This window comes from Pipistrellus hanaki, assembly GCF_964339955.1.
Source record: "Pipistrellus hanaki genome assembly, chromosome: 3".
Classification (NCBI taxonomy): Eukaryota; Metazoa; Chordata; class Mammalia; order Chiroptera; family Vespertilionidae; genus Pipistrellus; species Pipistrellus hanaki.
The window spans coordinates 55,331,696-55,351,800 of NC_140505.1; the positions used below are offsets into that span (position 1 = coordinate 55,331,696).

The 20,105-nt window shown below is 38.5% G+C and overlaps 1 long non-coding RNA gene across 1 annotated transcript in view; it reads right to left on the bottom strand.

The window, feature by feature from the left end:
- LOC311618846 overlaps positions 1-20,105 on the bottom strand; it is a 158,255-nt gene that overhangs the window by 129,577 nt on the left and 8,573 nt on the right. The window contains exon 2 of the long non-coding RNA XR_014794380.1: positions 7,126-7,315. This is a non-coding gene — a long non-coding RNA (uncharacterized lncRNA). The remainder of the gene's footprint in view (positions 1-7,125; positions 7,316-20,105) is intronic.

A 20,105-nucleotide genomic window follows, 5' to 3' on the forward strand; every position in this document is an offset into this window, starting at 1 on the left:
ATCTGGGGTCTAGCAGACAGGTCAGCTTAACGCTTGGTTTTCTGGCATTTTGGAAATACTCAGGAGCATGAAGCTGATGTGATAATTTAATCACATGTGCTGTAGTCTGTGAGGAACTGTCACTCTCTATCCTGTTGCTGTTATACTATTATAATACAGGGCCTCTGACTACATCAAGCATATTTGGGGAGCCCACTCTGCTTAACTCCCAGTGCTTTGCTTTAACTTAGGAGAGAGCACGCCAGAGTAGGTAAGGGCTGTCCATACACCCATCCCCCTTCAAGATTGGCTTCTAGTGTTTCGCACTACTTTGCTTAAGTAAAATACTTTGGGACTTCGGCCTTATTTTATTGTCTTCAACCTTATTTCACTCTTTCTTGTCATCTACAAAGATCATTCAGGATTTTAACCATGAAAAATGTTGAATCCTGCTTTAGAGTAAATTTGTTTTCATCATTCCTGTTTCCAATATTTATATGTTCTTCCCTTCCCTTCTACCTCCTCCTTCCTACGTGAATACATCTCTACTTGTCAGGGAAAATTTTAAAAAGAAAATGTGAGCAACAAAAGTCTATGAAAAGTCACCATAGACCTATCATCTCTGCCACAAGATGGACCGTCTAAGTCTGCCTGGGCTCCTATGACAAAATATCATGGACTGGGTAGTTTATAAGTATGAGGAATTTATTTCTCACAGTTCTGGAGGCTGGAAGGGTGAGATAGAGGTGAGGGCCCTCTCTAGGTGTAGATTTCCCCTTTTAGGTGATGGAAGGGCTAAGGAGTTCCTGGATGTGGGAAAAGGGTCTTTTATAATAGCATTAATCTAATTCATCTAATTCATCAGGGATCTACCCTCATGATTTAAGCACCTCTCAACATTCTCACCTGATTCCATCATCATTGGAAGGTTAGAATTTCAACATATAAATTGGGGAGGGGGAATGGGGTGGAGAGACAAATATTCAGACCATATGATGTCAGGCAAAATTGGTGGTACTTCGAGTCCCTGCAAAGTGCGCTCTCTTTGCTCCAAACTCAAGACCCCTTGCTGCCCTGTTACAAGTCCTTAAAGAGGTGTTAACGTCTGAGATCTTAGTGCTTCACTTGTTAGTCCACTGAGAATATTCACAATCCTGTCATCAAACATTAATGGCAATGCCTCCAGGATGACACTCGGTGTAATGATCCTCATTTGGTTCCTCTGTACTGGTCTTGCCTCTCTAACTTCCAATTCCTTTCCATCTATCTCAGCGTTGTAGCCGTTTTTGGGTTCTGGACAAAACTCTCTAGATTCAGAAAACAGTAGCTTGCATGAAGAAGGTCATAGGGCTCTGTTTTCATCTCTGCAGAATAAGTAATGCAAGGGGCAGTGGGAAGCAGAGAAGCCCTGGGAGGTGTGTTAGCCAACGGGAACAGGTGTGTGCTGGGCGGTGGGCAGAACGGGGGCAGCGAGTAAGAGACTCCGTGAGTCACTGCCACTGTGGGGACCTGGCTTGGCCTGAGCCCTACCAGCTTTCGGCCAGAAATCACTGCGAATGGCTCAGCTTTTGAGTGGGCAGCTAGCTGCCGCAGTCCCAGGAACCAGGTGTCTGGAGCAGTTTTCCTGTCGTTGAAATTCATCTGTCTGGTGTGCCCTGCCTCCCACTTTTTGACTCCTTGCACCGTTCCCGGCCTAACCCCCCAGACCCCCTATCCCTTCCTTTGAAATGAGGCTGTTTCATGGCCTACCTTGGCAGCCCGCTCTGCTGAGAGGGGCTCAGAAGTTGCAGACTTGACCTGGCGCACCGCGCCTTCTCCGCTCATTATGCCTGAATGCTGCATTGTTCTCCAGCTGAATGAAGTTTTAGAAAATGACTTTCAGATGTGAGACTTCCATTCTGGTGCCGTTTTATTCCCTTGCTATTTATAATCTCATAAAACTCATTATCTTTGTTTGGCTCGGGACAGAACTGAAGCGACTCATAAAAAAAAAATAAAGCATCCTAGATGAAATGGACTGATAGCAATTTGAAATGCTTCAGGTTATAGACCACTACCAGATCATCTAATTATTGCCTCTCCACTGTGCTTACCTTTGAGTTCGTCTGTTTGCTTCCTTGGCTGTAACTCCCAGATCCATTGGGTTATTTTAGGCAGTGCCCTCAAATTACTGTGACCTTCTTTATCTGAACTCTGATCAGAAAGCCGCCTAGTACTCCCCAGGCTTTTTTTTTTTTTTTTTTTTTTTTTTTTTTCTTTCCTCTTCCCGCCCCCCACCACCCCCCAAAACCAGAAAAGTAGCTGCTGAAAGCAGAACGGTTGCCATGGCAACCTCTTGGCAGCTTCCTGAGCGAGTAACAGTGTTGATTTCCGAGGAGGAGGCTGTGTGGGAGGGGGTGGAGCTCCGAGGAGGTACAGGAAGGTTACTGTGCACTTAGTTAATATGCACAGCCACTCCTGCAGTGCTGGGTGCGCGGCGAATGAGAGCAAACAAAGCCACGCTTCATCAGCTAACACGGACTTTGCACACTAGTTGATCTGTCCAAGGATGCAGATGTTGGCTCAGAGAGAAATGTTGCAATCCGGGCAGTAAAGGACACAAGAGGTAACCCTGCAAGGGAGGTCGCACACTTTTCTTGTGATGGCTGGTGACTGTGGAAGCTAGGGGTGTAATTGCTTTGCTCCTCTTCGCTTTGTTCAGAGAAAAACGGCAATCTAAATCACAGGAAGGGTGTTTTCTCTGAAACCTCACATACTGAAGTTCAAGTTTGCATCAATTAAACTCCATGCAAGATAAACCCATATGTTCAGATATAAGCAAGTACAGCATAATTTGGTTTGTGCTTGAACAAAACATACTGCTCCAGTAGAATCTTTCACCTCCGAGTTTTCAGACAAAGAAGGAGTATGTGGTAACTTAGGGCTGAGATTGGGGGTGGATACTGTCAGAGAACCTCTCCTCTTGCTCTCTGTTTCTCTCTCTGCCTCTCTTCTCCTCCTCCTCCCAGTTTGTTTCCTGAGGGCTGGAGTGGTTGGGAATTAGTCCTGAGGGAGTCCTGGGGAGGCAGGCTCTAGTGCAGTGGTGTTCTGGGGAGACTAGGGCAGTGTTATTCTGGCAGAGTCACCTGCTTGAGAGGAGCAGAGGGGCTGCAAGCTAAGGAGGCAGCCAGCCAGCTCCCCACGTGGGCCCTTAGCTGTGTAGGTTAGAGAAGAGATAGGCTAATGGAAAGCCTGCAGCAGTGAGCAGAGGTCTCCCCAGCAGGTGTCACTAGGGATTTAAAGCTTTCCAGACCTTTGGGACAAGGCATAGGAAACAGTCAAGTAATGATTAATGAAGCTCATTTTAAAATATTTTTTGAGACGTTATCTGTGAAATAATTCCAAGGAGATCTCCTTCCAAGGGAGTTAAAAATGATAGCCACAGCTTGGTTTAAATGATTTCTGGGCCATTTTTTCTAAGGCTCTATTTTCATTTCTGAGTCCCCTGGCCCAAAAACCAGGCATGGGCATAAAACTCATGAAAGGTATAATGAACCCAACACCAAATACACACGCAAAACCAAAGCAAGTGAAGACAATGATTATTATAAAAGTGCTCACTTACAAAATGAGCCCCCAAGTCCTAGGACCATAGATATTGATTTTGTAAGTAACCTCAGGATTAAGATCAGAGTTCAATGTAAAAACACAAGTGTCCCAGAAGTCCTTGTAAAGTGAGTCAGGTTATACACTGAGTGGCCAGGTTATTATGGTCTCTGAACACATAATAATCTGGCCACTCAATATATATCTTATATAATAAAAGGCTAATATGCAAATTGTCCTCTCGACCAGTAGTTTGACCAGCAGACAGGCAGGCCAACCACCCATGTCCCCTCCCGCTGGCCAGGTTGGCCGGACCCACCCATGCACAAATTCATGCACTGGGCCTCTAATATATAATCCTGTGTGTTCTGTTCTTTCCCCTGGGGATGCCCTATCACACAATATAGCAAAAAAAAAAAAAAAAAAAAAAAAAAAAAAAAAAAAAAAAAAAAACAACAAAAAAACCCCCACAAAACAAAACAAAAAAAACTCTCCCACAAATGAAAACACCAGTTTGCAGGTATGTAATTGTGGTAGGGTTTCATTAAGATCTTAGTTGGTCATTATATTTGTTTCTGTTTTATGAGGGAAAGAATCAATGGCTTTAGTAGTATAAATGTCTAACGGCCCATTTTCTAACCACAGCTCTAACCATTTCTCTAATCACTTAACTGATGTTGTTTTAATGAGTGCTATGGTTATTATTCATTATTAATAAAGGACCACCATTACTATTAATATCACTAAGGAAAGATTCTGTAAAGAGCTTTGAGACTACAGACACAATTAACAAGAAGCCAAATTCTCCATGGTGTGAAAATGTCAGGTAGAGCTGGCTACATACATCTGATCCTATAAATGTGTTATAAACAGTAGTAAGTGGCTTTCACATGCCCACAAGAAAAAGAAGAAAAAAAAAACACTTGAGATTTATGTATACAATAACTTACCTTCCTCTAGAGAAAAAACAGATGAGTTAAGAGGAACTCTCACACACCTTGATCTCATTAACATTACAATGGAATTCATATATTACCTCATATTTCAGGGAGTTCATGTTAACCTAAAATGTCACATTTATAAGAGGCAGAAACAAACATATTTGCACTTTCAAATAGGATACGGGATGTTGAATAAGTGGGAATGTTGTCATACTTCTATAATATATTGTAAATATACTATGAGGCCCATAAATCTCATGGGCTTCATAGTATAATTGAGAGCTGAGCACACAGGAGTGGGGCAAATACCCCTTTCACGTGTTCTCCGTTGATGATATTCCCATTAAAAGGGTCTTCTCTGGCCTCCAAAGCTGCCACTGCCTGCGAGGTTTAGAGCCATGGCCCATGAGCCACATTGTCTCTTTGTTAAGGAGGGATCTATTAGAGTCAACTTGAGCACAGCCAGAAGGAGCCAAGTCTTGGCCTCTCACACTCCTGGAAATGGAAAAGGAAGACTGGCTGTGGTCTCTTTACTTCTAGTAAAGTGAGAATGAAGAGGAGAGGATGAAGTTCTGCATTCTAACTATGGGATCGCCTCAGCAGAGTAGGCCAATCTCCTTACCAGCCCCGGGAGTCCTGTGTTCTCCAAGAATGATCACCCTACTTTACCTTTGTTCTCTGAAAGGGGCTATTATTCCACAGGTCACATTTCCACAAGTAAGGTTACCTTTGGAATAACAACACTCTCACATACCCTTCTAATACATTTGTTGTAACAATTTGCCAACCCCCAATTTTTTACCTGGAATTCAGCCTCATTGTGGGACTAAAGGGCATAGGTCAGCTGGATGACCTGAAGGCATAAAAGATGAGTCCATCCACTACAAGATCTTAGTGTACCTGGAAACTTTTAAGCTTCAATCATTGAAATAGCAATAATAATATTTTTCTAGACATCAATAGGCTTTAGTTCTTTTAAGACTATAATTTAATCTCACATTGGTCAGATGCATATCATTATCCCATTTTAACAGAGGCACAGGTTTTGAGAGTGGAGAAAGTCATGGAGTAAACAATGGAAGGATCCAAAATAAAACCCAATTTCCCCTATCTTCCAGCCTAATGCTTACTCTCCCTATTAATGTGCATTCTCTTATTACTTAAGAAAAACTAAAAACACCTGTGAAGGACTGTCAGCATGGAAACATGAATATTTAGTTTACATCTTGTCTGGTTGCATTGATTTTTCTGATTTATTAATGCAAAATTCTTGGGCTAGTCCATTGAACTTATTAGCATTTTTACTTGCTTTGCTCTTTTCCAAATTATAGCTCGGCCAGTAACAGCTATATGTATTCACAGAAGTTTCAGATTATACCACAGTATTCCTAGTAGTTGTATTAATCAGAGGAAAGCAACTTTTTCACATATATTCCTGATGTAACCAATAAAAATCTATAATGAATATTAAAACAATATGGTCTTAAATTTTTGGAAGTCACTTTCTAACTGGTTTAGGTGATTTATACAGAAAAGATTAGTCTGTGCATGTTGTAGTATACATTGCCTCTCATTTATCTAATTGGGTAGGCTGGGAACTAGTTTGTATATGGTTTGTTTTTAAAGCAGAGGAACTTTGTGAATGTTAAGTTTTTATGTGGCCACTTTGAAACTAATAGCCTTGCTAAATCATTATTATATGTCATTAACAATGAAGACACATTTGTCTTTTGCTGTAAGAAAATCTATGAACATATTGAAAATCAAAATATCAGTATAGAGATAATAGACTACTAGGATGATAGATTTATAAAATACCACATGAATCATATACTCAGAACATGCAACAAACCCAGAGAAATTAAATGCCTTGCCCTAAGTCACGTAGCATTCAAGAACAAAGCTGAAAGCATAATAAAGTTACCCAGCCTCTGGGATCACCTCCATGCTATTACCCTTTCTATTCAATTTGTATTCCTTGTTTCGTTTCTATTCTTTGGTTTTCTTTTTCTCCTGCACTGTACATTATTATTCCTGTTTTCTTTTCTGCATATGCTGTTTTGCAGTCACCCATACATTTGAGTTTTCATCACATTGCCTCTCAGGAGAGGTACCTCTTCACACTGTGGCCAGGCTGGTATGCAGAGATATTAATATCATCACCCTGTAACTGTTGGGAACCTCAGGCCATCAGCATACTTCCCTCGCTCAGTCCCCATCCTTGGGGACATCCACAGAAAATGCTGGAAATAATGTGTGGCATTAATATGGAGGGAACACAAAAATCAGATTGCCTATATGTGTCAAATAATTGCACTGGATTTAAAAGTCTTGCCACCAAGGTAGCATCTTCATCACATGCTACCTGCTTAAGTGTGTGGAATCTTAAGGATGAATTTTCTGCTAAGCATTGAACTCTGAAGACGAATATTAAATTAGGATTTGGGAAGGAGAGTGTGTTCCTTCATACAAAAGTATTTTTATCATTTATTTATGAAGCCACCTCACAGAGGAGCTTTGTACTTGTTGCCATTAGAAACTGAGTCACACTTGCCATGGATCTGGTCAAATTGCAGGTTCCACCCCCATCTTTGCCAACCTCCTCCAGTAATTGACTGACCTTACTAAGGTTGACTGGGCTGAACTTTGAGATGGTCCTGGGTGTTCAGTGGCTGTGCTGTACTTCTGAAGATGTGTGCATGGAAAGGACATTGCTTATGAAGGCAGAAGACTTTGCTGGCCAAAATTTCCAAGGAAATCTCTCAGTTGCAGAAGACAGCAATGTGTAGTAGGAAGAATTTTACATCCGCCTGAAGAAAATGTCAACAGAGTTGCCATTAATTTCAAACTGTTGGGAGAGATATTGAATTATTGCACAGGAAAAATATTTTCCGTACCCACCAAGAAGATTGCAACAATCTTCCAAAATGGAAAATGTCTTGCAACCAAGCACATAGATCAAAAATTGATTTATGTGAGCCATTGAGTTTGTACAAATCTTGACACTATTCATTTTATAGCCATATTCCATTACCTTGGCAGAAGAAAATGTTCGTCTGCTTTTAAACTTAGATTCTAGCTAATTTTGTAAATGTATTTATAGTTTTATATAGCTTAAAGCAATTTAATGTATTTTACAACAAAATATATAACCCATGCTTCATTTATTTCCACTTATATAAGGCAAAGTCTAATTTTCTTTGACTAATAACTATATTCATATTCAATTTTTAAATGCCTTTCATCCCTACTTGTCATGCCAAAAATTCTTTAATATTCCACATGACTTAATTCTTATTGTCTCAAGGTTTTTAGGAAAAGTGGGGCCAGAATAAGCTTTCACATTTCCTTCTGATAACAGTCACTGCAAAACCATTTCTACAGCCCAGCATGGAAGGCAATAGCGGGTGACATTTCTACCAGGACAACTCCTGAAGTGTGGTGAGAAAGAATCTGTGTGGGCTTCTCAAAGTGATACCATATATATATATATATATATATATATATATATATATATATATATATATATATATAGAGAGAGAGAGAGAGAGAGAGAGAGAGAGAAAAGTTTTAAAAATGATTTTTTAAAATTTTGAAATAAGCCAGTCAATGAAAGAAAAACACAACATGATCTCACTCATTTATGGATAATAAAGAACATTATAAACTGATGAACCAAAAGATAGATACAGAGACAGTAAAGCAACAAATACACAGTCAAATTACAGTGGGAAGGGTAGGGAGATATGAGGGAGATAAATCAACTGAAGGACTTGTATGCATGAATATAAGCAAAACCAATGGATGAAAAACTCTGGGGAGGGAGAACATGTATGGGAGTGGGGAGGGGGGGGGGCAATAGTAAGATATGTACAACATATAATACCTTAATTAAAAAAATGAAAAAAGATGAAAAAATTTGTTTAAAAATAAAGTTAAAAGAAGATTTAAAATGGGCAGAAACATAAGATACAACAAAGTATAAAGTTATGAGAATGTGGAGTGTCAGATCTCAGTTCCTTTTGCGAGGAGTTGGATCCCACTGGATGCCGGGTATTCAACAGAGAAGCCATGAGAAGTTGTGGGTATATAAGAAAGTTTTTATTGTAACCCAAATAGCCATTATACAAGACAGTTCTTCAAAGTAAAGTCCCATACAGAAGCTGTATTCTGGCTGGTTAACAATACACCTTTCCTACAAAGTAGAAGTAGCTTTCAACGTAGGAACGATACAGGAGCCATCCTTAGAGCTACAGTCTGAGCCTTCTAACTGCCAGTCAGTAACATACTTTATACCGCTCAGACAAAAGAGGCTTCTTTCAAATAGTGACTTCATTATTTGGGGTTACAGAAGGGCATGCTTGCGCAGTGTAAATACAGATTACTGTGTCCTTGCTTCTTGCACCTTACTATAGCATCTTAGCCTTGAACACTTCTGATTAAGATTCCCATGCTGGCCGAAACTGGTTTTGCTCAGTGGATAGGGTGTCAGCCTGAAGACTGAAAGGTCCCAGGTTTGATTACGGTCAAAGGCATGTACCTTGGTTGTGGGCACATCCCCAGTAAGGGGTGTGCAAGAGGCAGCTGATCAATGATTCTCTCTCATCGATGTTTCTAACTATCCCTCTCTCTTCCTCTCTGTAAAAAAATCAATAAAATATATTAAAAAAAAAAAAAAAGATCCCCATGCTCAGAGTGGCCTTGAATATCTGGTGCACTCTAGACAGGGCAGCTACATATAGGTATAAGTGGAGGAGAAACATAATGACCAATTAGTAATGGATGACAGACTTCAATTCACCTCACTGTCAGTTATAGGAGAGGGTACCAGACCTATGAAAAGTATAGCAGTTACCCTTATCTGAGGTTCACTCTTCCCAGTTTCAGTTACTTGTGGTCAGCCATCCAAATATATTAAGTGGAAAGTTCCAGAAGTAAAAAAGTCATAAGTTTTAAATTGCACACTGCTGTTCTGAGCAGCATGATGAAATCTTGCGATGTTTGCTGGCTTCCATCTGCCTGAGAAGTGAGCTATTTCTTCTCCAGCATCTCCATGCTATATACACTCACCCATTAGTCACTTAGGAGCCGTATGGGTTATAAGATGGACTGTTGGAGTATCGCAACACTTATGTTCAAGGAATCCTTATTTTACTTAAGAATGTCTCATTTGCCTCACTTCAGCTCCTCGTATAGGCAGTTTATCATCTCACATCATCACAAGAAGGAAGTTGAATGCTATAAGATACTTTGAGAGAGACCGCATTCACATAAGAGACCGCATTCACAGCATGTGATTACAAGTGTCCTATTTTATTATTAGTTGTTGAGGTTAATCTCTTACTCTGCCTAATTTAGAAATTAAACTTTAGCATACCTATGTATTTATACAAAAAAGACATAGTATATATAGAGGTGGCACTATCCAAGATTGCAGATAGACCTTGGGGGTCTTGGATCATAGACCCTGCAGTTACCAGGTATACTCAGGGGGGAACTACTGTAGTGACTATCTGGTTATGGCATCCAAGAAAGTAATATGCACTTGAATTCATTTTCCCCTATTTTCTCATTTTTGTGGTTTCTGCACACAGCTAGATCTGTTCCAAAATTCTGTTAGGGAAAAGAGTAAATAGACATGTTCACAGAACAGCTTTTCCTACGATTTCCACTGGGTGCAAACAAAGGGATCTTCCACTGTTAGGTCTGACCCCATCCACTAAGTCACTTTCTGTCATCCATTTGCAGAAAAGTGGAGAATGACCAGAGATTGTGTTTTGGTCTCCAGATCCACTTCCCCACCATGTCACTTTCATTAGCCCCTCCTGCCACACCCATATTGGTACAGTTTTCACTTACCCTGAGATGCAATCTGTGTACAGACTTGTAAACTTCTAGTGTGTATTTTAATGTTACTCAAGAGTAAATCAGGTAATAGGGCAAAGTTACTTCCCTGACCACACCTTTTATCAGCAATCTAAGGAGAAGATTTAAATTGAAACTCTTTTCAGTTGTTTCAGGGCAGTAGAGAGGAAGCTTATCATCAGACTCTCTACCCAGAAAGAATATTAGATCACACCAAGTTGTAGTCATGGTTCTAGAAATTTGTGCAACTTTTTAACTCTTTTGAGTACTTATCCCCTCATCTATAAAGAAAACATGAGAATCACTTGTAGCTTTGTGGAGATTGGTACTTATTTATACAACACACCGTAGGAATTTAGTAAAAACTAACTATTACTCATATGCTCACCAACCATGCAGGATTAAAAAAAATTAAAGATATGCACGCATGTCCAGCTGGTATGGCTCAGGAGGTCATGGGTCATAATTTAATTCCAGTAGGTGGTGTGCAAGAGGAAGTTTATCAATGTTTCTCATCATTAATGTTTCTCTCTCTCCTCCCTCTGCCTTCCTTTCTAAAATATATATATATATATATTAAACTATTTGCATGCTCATTTTCAACCCTAATGTTATCCCACAGTGCATGGTAGCAGAAAACATTACTGCTAAGATTTGTTCCTTGTCCCATTGTCCATACCAATAGCCTTCAATACTTCTGGTGTACTGGGCTTAAGATAATATCCTTGTACATCATTCAGCTTTCAGAGACTTGTATCTGTCCCCATATATTTCCCAGTCTCTATATTCTCTTTGCTCATCAAAACAAGTCTAAATTACTTGACATGAGATTTACAGGTCCTTAAAATCTCAGACCCAACAAGCTTAACAATGCCATTATGGACTCTATGCTCTAACTCTAAGTCTAAAGAGTCTAGTATGGCGCAGCCCCCTGATGTATATTCTTGTGCTAGGTGTTTTTCTTCCAACTAAACTCTCAGGCTATAATATCATCCACCCTTTTGTTCATTGGTTACAGATCTTATGTTCCCATCTCTGCATGTTTATATTATATTCTTCAAAGAAACTGTGACTAAAGAAAATGTCAACAATATATTCTATTTATTTCAAATTGTTAAAAGAGATACTGAATTATCATGTTAAAAAAAAGTATTTTTCTTACTCACCAAAAATTAGACCAAACTTTACCAGCATAAAAAGTTAATTTTGAGATGTCAGGTGACATTTCTTTCATCTAGGATTTAAGCCAAGAGCCTACACACAAAGAAAGGAGCCAAATGTATTCCTTTTAGATAGTATAAAAGGAATAGTACATATATAGTAAATAGCATAGGTGTCTATTATCAACTAAATTAAAAGTGAAGAGACTCTGTCTCCCATTATGATTTAACACCCCAATGCTGTGATGAAAGAGACTCTCCCTGGAGGATTTTAGAAAAGGTTTGTCCAAGAGGAAATAGTGAGTCTAGAGCCTGTTTAGACAGGGCCAGCTGACCCATCAATACATGGGTTGTGTTACAAAGAATATGTGCTCTCTCCAGTTTTACCAATCAGTGTGGATATCACTAGAGCATCTAGGGTAGCAGTGGGGAAAGACATGCTGCCCCTTCCTGGAGAAAGCAGCTGAAGTCATCTCCCCACCATGGAAATAAGAGAAGCCAGGAATAAGAACTCCTCCTCAACAATAATATAACTACATAACTGGATATTAAAATGAGATTCTTTGTCTCTGTTTTGATTGAAGCATGAAAATAACAGATGCTACATTTCAAAGTGAGATTTGAAAAAATAAGGATGGCAGGAAATTAATTGATTAACCCTGAAATGACAGCATACCTTTAAAAGGATAGAAAGAGTTAATAAAAGTGAGATGAATTGAGAAATTTTGGAGAGAGCTACAGGGGAAGAGTGTGGTACTCATCCTCTGTCTTAAGTCAAAAGACAGTTTTAAGAAAACAACTGGAAGGATTCAATATGTGTCCTAGGCTATTGGAAGATACGTGGGTCAGTGCCTGATTTTTGCTTAGAAATATGAAGTGTAAAAGGTGGGCTTGCAGATACCTTTGAGAAGAGTGAAATAGTTGTTGATGAATTGAGATCAGTACATAGACCCAAAATGTATTGGGATAGGGAGATGGAGGGAAAGAAGTAGACAATGAATTAATTAAAGTTTTCATTGGACCAGGTGTGACCAGTTGAATAAAAGAGCAATTACCTCGGATGTGAGGGAGATCTGGCTGCGACATCTGTCACCCCATTGATCGCCAGGGTTGATTCAGCTGATCTGGCTGGCTAGGCAGGTGTCCCCCTCCTCCCTCACCGATCCATGTGCATCCCTCCCGAAGCTGTGTGCTCGGTCGAAGAGGACGACTTTCCCCCAAGAAGAGAGGACGGGTCTTCGGTCAAGGGTATACGAGTAGCTGCGCTCCCCTGCTAGAACCTCCAAACAAGCTCTCAAGAGCAATTACCTGGGATTATCTTAGGTCTTGACCTTGAAAATTATCCAAAGTAGAAAGGGATATCACCAGAGAGAATCTGGCAGTACTACCAAATTCCTAAAACTGAGGGAAGAGAAAATAACCAGCCCAAATAAAAATAGAAATCTTCAGGTATTGGTCCTGGCAGAGGAAGGGATGTTGTCAAATGTGATAAATTGAAGAAGAGGGAGGCTCTGATTAGAGAACCTGTAATAGAAAGTGACAGTATTAAGCATCCACCCAGACCAAAGAACAGTATAGTGACTGTACATAGTTAGCATTAAGTACTTCAAGATAATACAAGAAAGAATACCAGGAATACATGGGAAGAGGTAAAGAGAATTAAAATGTATAAATGAGGAAGGAACCACATCCTATTGGATATACTAAAAAGAATTCACTGACATGGTCATATCAGTGGGCCATATAAGATTAATATCATTTCATGAAGTTGATATTTATATCAACAGAATTGAGAAAAATGTAATAATAGAAGAAGCAGAATTGAGAAAAATGTAATAATAGAAGAAGCATAGAGATGATGAGATGTAATTAGTCTCCATAAATTAAAGAAATGACTAGGCTATAGATGGCGATGTGAAGATGTGTATAATCATTCTAATAAAATAATATTATGCAAATTAACCATCCATAAGCCACGCTCACCAGCCAATCAGGAGTGAGTATGCAAATTAGCCCAACCAAGATGGCTTCAGCCAGAGAGCAAGCAGGAGGCTTGGGTTTCCCCAGCAATGGAGAAAGCCAAGCTTTCCACACACCCTGGCTGGCACAAGCCTCCACGCAAGGTTACAAAGTTTCAATTATAGAAGATAAATAAATCCCAGATACTAGGGCCTCTGCTTGGGTTGCAGGGCTGTGGCTGGCCTGAAAACCACTACAGGCCCTATTTCCAGGCTGCCCCATGCCCCAAGGGAACCCCCACCCTGATTTGGGACACCATTTAGGGCAAGCCAGCTGGCCCCCACCCACGCAGCAGGCCTCTATCCTATGTAATAAAAGAGTAATATGCAGATTGACCATCACTCCAACACACAAGATGGCTGGCCCCATGTGATCAAAGATGGCTGCTCCCATGTGGACACAAGATGGCCCCACAAGATGGCCAGCAGGGGAGGGCAGTAGGGAGGGACCAGGCCTGCAAGGGCGGGCAGTTGGGGGCAATTAAGCCTTCAGGGGAGGGCAGTTAGGGGCAAACAGGCTGGCAGGAGCTCAGTTAAACATCAATCAGGCTGGCAGAGGAGTGGTTAGAGGTTTATCAGGCTGGCAGGCAGAAGTGGTTAGAGGCAATCAGGAAGGCAGGCAGGCGAGCAGTTAGGAGCCAGCAGTCCTGGATTGTGAAAGGGATGTCCCACTGCTTGTTTAACTCTTCTGATTACCTATACCTGATCCAACTTGGATTGAGCCTAAGGGGCCAGTCGGACATCCCTTAAGGAGTCCCAGATTGGAGAGGGTGCAGGCTGGGCTGAGGGACACATACCCCCGTGCATGAATTTGATGCACCGGGCTTCTAGTTATTTTATAATAAATGAGAACAGAAAGCAAGAGAAGAACCACCCTAAGATTGTAGAGGCTGAGGCCCTCAGCTTGCTGGAAGGTACTAAAACAAACAGAAGAAGTTTATTCAAAGAGAGTAAACTGGAAAACACACCAGAAACCCCCTCTTGGGCATGGCGCTATACATCATCAAGAGGAGGTTGCTAAATCAGAGGTTAAGTCCAATGAGGAGGACAGTGCCTACCTAAAGTTTACAGAGTGGCCTTATTTTCCAGACATAAAGGGATTTTGCTTCTCCAATCATCAACTTTGCAAACAAAAGAGAACTGGCTCACCCTGATAGCAAGATTTAAAAGTAAAACTGTAAGGACAAAAGACTAGGTTCAAGTATGAAGAAGCTGAAAGATGGTTTTAGCTGAGTCAAATCAACTGAGTTAAATAAGATTGATAGTTATATAGTTACTAGAGGCCTGCACCCTCTCTACTCTGGGACCCCTCTCACAATCCTGAACTGCTGGCTCCTAACCACTTGCCTGCCTGCCTGTCTGATTGAACCTGACTGCTTCTGCCTGCCAGCCTGATCACCCCCTAACCACTCCCCTGCCAGCCTGATCAATACCTAGCTTCTCCCTTAGTGGCCCAATTGCCTTTAATTGCCCTTCCTTGCTGGCCTGGTCACCCCCAACTGCCCTCCCCTGCCAACCTGGTCACCCTAACTGTCCTCCCCTGCAGGCCTGGTCCCCCGAACTGCCCTTCCCTGCTGGCCATATTGTGGTGGCCATCTTGTGGCCACATGGGGGCAGCCATCTTTGACCACATGAGGGTGGCTATCTTGCGTGCTGGAGTAATGGTCAATTTGTATATTACCTCTTTATTAAACAGAATACCTAGTTATACCCCAAATTTCCTAACTATGCTATAATGCATGTTTTATTCATTCAAATGGTTGACTCTTGTGTCATATTGATAAGGATGTTACCTCAGATAATATGGGAAAGGCAAGGTTGTTATTTTATAGTGGTGAAATCTATGGAGGGAAATGTTCCCAATCTTTCCTGTTGGAGGTAATAGAAAGTTACTAATATTGCAATGTAGTAACATGATAGAGACCACTGGAATGCCTCTTTTTAGAAGTTGTCCTTTGTAATTAAAGAAAAGTTCTCAGGATATTATTTATTAACATTTTAGAATGACTTAAAGAGAGTCTGTTTACATGACTGGGAAATAGAGGAAAATTAAATGTGAAGGCTCTGGAAACCCAAAAGACTGTAGGCACCAGGGAGAAATGTTCCCTGCTTTTAATGTTGCATTGGATTTGCCCTGTGAAGATTAAATATAAACTACAAGACTAAGAGAAAAATATAAATCACTAGAAAAGTCAAGAAATAAAAATATACTAAATGACTATTTTGTGCTTTCTCCTACATAATTTACCTAGTTTAATCTCCATAAATCCCTATAAGTGACTATTAACATCATTCCATTGAGGAAATTGGGATTTAAACATGTAAAGTAAATATTTCAAGGCAATATATGTGGAAGAACCAAGATTCAAATCCAGACCTGTCCAAAATCAAAGACTTTGCCTTTTCCCAATACCAATATACATGTGAGTACAAAGTGCAAACAGCAAAGAAATGGAAAAACACAAGTCATGCTTAAATGGTTAACTAAGAAAAAAATATTTTTTTATAACATTAAACTTAGGTTGTGATAGATATCAAAGTATCTTGAACTACAGAACAAACTTAAGACTTTAATGAGAACTCTACAAAACCTGTATGTAGTAAATTACAACACTTTTCTAAAAAACTTTAGCTAGGCTTAATTATTGAAAGATAGTATTGTATAGCTTTCAATTCTTGGTTAAAATAATCTATATTGTTTACACAAACATCCAAAGCTAATGGATTTTTTAACTTAATCACAACATTAAAATTTATATAGGAGGAAAATTGCCTCCAAAGAGCCAACAAAATTTTGAGTGAAGAGTAATAAAAAGAAATATACCCAACTAGATTTTGAATATGCTTTAGGATAAAACAAATTAAACTTATGCAAAAAAGTTGAGATTAATGTGAGCAAATGAAATTTCTAATTATATAATAAATGTAAGTACACATAAAAATTCAAATTATATTTACAAAAACTCACAGGCTTGTAAGTCTAAAAGAAAGATTATTTATTAATACTTTGAAGTCAACTGATTAAACTATAAGAGAACAAAGAGTAATCCTGTTAAAATGAAAGTCAGTTACATGACTTCTGTGATTAAAAAAACCCCAATAAGTCCCCATCTCTCAAAGAGCAAAGGATTCATAGTGACCGTGAAGGCCCTATGTAACATGATCCATAAGTTCTTCCTCACTTCATCTTGTATTTATCTCACCCTTCAATCATTCTGCCTCAAACATACTGACATTCTTGCTGGTCCTCAAACAAGACATAAAGGTTCTTGTTACAAGGTACTTGCATTAGTGGTTCTCTTTTAAAAATATGTATGTGGCCGAAACTGGTTTGGCTCAATGGATAGAGCGTCGGCTTGGGGACTGAAGGGTCCCGGGTTCGATTCTGGTCAAGGGCATGTACCTTGGTTGTGGGCATATCCCCGGTAGGGGGTGTGCAAGAAGCAGCTGATTGATGACTCTCTCATCGATGTTTCTAACTATCTCTCTCCCTTCCTCTCTGTACAAAATCAATAAAATATATTTAAAAAAAATATGTATGTGACCGCCTCTTTATTTCCTCAGATCTTTACCAAGATGTCACTGTCCTGGTGGTAACTTCCCTTTTATTTAATCTAAAATATAAAAGTCCAAAGAAAGAAAATATAGATGAATAATTAAATAATGGGGTGGGGGGTGTTAAATACTCACAAATTTCTGATTAATAAATTTTACTGCATAAAAATTAAAAACATTTTGTTCTAATTAAGATAAATAGAATAAAATAACAAGCAACAAGTAGAAGAATATATTAGTAATATGTGCCAGATGCAAGATAATTTCTTTTCTACAAAAAAAAATGAGAGAAAAATTCCAATGTAAAAAATGTGCAAGGGAATAGAAAAGAAAATTCTTATGCACACATACACTGAAAACATTCAACATCACTGATAAGAAAATAAATGAAAAATAAAATAATGGTACCATATTGCCAAAGATAAAAAGAATGACAACATACAACATTATCAAAAGTGAGAAGAGACTTTTTGCTTTTTATATAGCCAGTAGATGCATAAGTAAATACAATCTGTTAAGAGTGAGTTGGTTGTATGAATTTAAAAAATTTAAATTGTGCTTACCCTTTGACCCAGAAATTTTACTTATGGAAATTAATCATAGGGAAATAACCGGGGACAGCTGGGAAGATTTAACTACAAAGATAAAATGAAATGGTAATGTGCAACCTGAAAAGGAACAGGGAATGTAAAAGGGAGCAATGCAGTCTTTTATCATTATTATTATTATTATTATTGAGGGGGTAGAGAAGGAATAGCTGAGACAATTATATGCAAATAAGCCTATGTTCTTCTTCTTCTTTTTTTTTTTAAATAATCATTTAGAAATGGAAGCTGTATTGCATCTTCACTTAAGCTAGAAGATGAAATAGTGGGCTTATGCTTCTACATAGGGATTTAGGTTAAATATAAGATAGTATTTCGATACAAGATTTGCAAACATTGATGTTGAGTAAAGAAGGAAGTGGTATAATCACATTCCCTAGAAGAATTTACTGCAGAAGAAATTTTTGTCAAATTAAGATGATTTTTGGATCATGCCTCTAAGAAGAAGGTTTGTTATTTAAATCATGTTCAGTCTTTTATTTTTAATTATACTTTATGATTGATTAGCCCATTGTGCATTGTGTACATGGGTACATATTAGAGTAAATGTCACCTTATCTCATTAAATGAGATATGACCTGAAATTACTGACATGAAATAGGTAAGAATTAGAATGGAGTACTCTGTCTTCAACCCACCAGCTGCCATGCATTACATAATCCCAATAATATTTGAAATCCTTTGGGTGATCTTGGCTTTTCCAAGAAAACTGAAAGTCTGACATAAATTTGTCAACCTCTAAAAGGACAAAGTTATTGCAAGTCCACTTTTCTGTGTGAGTAAATTTTTAGTGCACATAACTCATTTAGGTTGATTATTGCTATTAGCATAATTTTACTGAGTACTGATTACTATGATTATAAGAAATATTAGATACAGTTCTATTAGAATATATTAGAGCTGGACACAACCATTGGAAAGATCTGATATAAAGAGGAAATTTTACAAATATGGAAAAAAAAGATTTGTGAAATATTTCTACAGGCTCAAGAAATAAAGCAGGATATCAAAACTGTGTTACAGGAATAAATTAAGTCAATTCTAATCATTTCTCAAGGCAGTACAGATACACTTACAAAGAAGAAAAATGAGTCTGATCAGAAAAGAATATAAATTACTTATATGGAAAATAGAAGTAATATTACCATATTATTTGTACCATAAAGAATTATATGTTCATATTTAATAAACTTCAAATATTCTCATTTTTCAAACAAACAAAATCTGACATCATTTCTCCAGTTGCATTGTAGCTACATGCCATAAAATACAGAATTCTGTAAATAATTACCTAGCAATTTTTTCTGTCTTTAGGTTTTTCCAAGCAGGGGGGAAAAAATGAATACTATTTGAAAGAATACTAGGAGAGCACACCCCTTCCAAAAGAGGAAAAAAAACAATACTGGATTTGTGGTTTCCCATTTGACCTAGTTTACTTTACTTATTTTAAAGCAATATGTAGTTCTTTCCTGGTCCCAACCATTATTATCTTTCTTAAAATTTACTTCAACTTTTATTCCTTGGTCACAACCTGGTTTCTGTTGCTCAGAAATCCAAGTACCTGTGAAATCAAAGTATCTTCTTGTCTACAAATCAGACCCTTCTCTTGACTTCAGGAAAATTTTGCTCTCAAACTGCCTGAACTCCAAACTGACAATGGTCCATGAATTATTCACTCTCCCTTCTGAACACACAATCTCATTTCAAATTTTTATTATTGAATTTTTCAAAATATTTTATATTCCTACCTCCCAACTGGGTGAAAAATTCATCCTTGTTTCTTCCATCTTTCTACTCTCACATTCTTTAAAATTTAAAGTTTAAATGTTCTATAGCATCTGGTTCTGTCCCTTCCTAGGGCAGTGTTATAACCTGATCCTGATCCTCCTTTTCAGAGTTCCACCCCTAATCTGTACAATCTTATCTCCAGGCCTTTGTGCATAGTCATATTCCTTTCTCAAAGACTTTCATATGACAACTCTCATACATACAACTTATAACACTTTAAGTTTATATGAATACATACTAAATTGAGTATCCATCAGTGCATCAGCTGTTAAATGAATAGAAATATAAAATAAGTTTCAGGTTATATAGAAATTTTTTTGATGAGAATTATTATAAGTAGTTCATAGAAGTCAAAGAAAACAATATATTAATATTCATTACAGCCCTAATTTTTTGTTATATCCCTTTCTACCTACATAGTGAAGTAGCAACCCCATTTTTCCTTTGGTGTCAGAATTAATCACCCCAAACAGCATCATAATCCCTTTTTTTAAAAAATATATTTAAATTATGGTGAGGAACCTAAAAGGCTAGTGACTGTCTCAGCTTCCTACTCAAACCCTTGTTGTGATACCTAATAGATACATTCATCTCTTGCTTACTAAATCC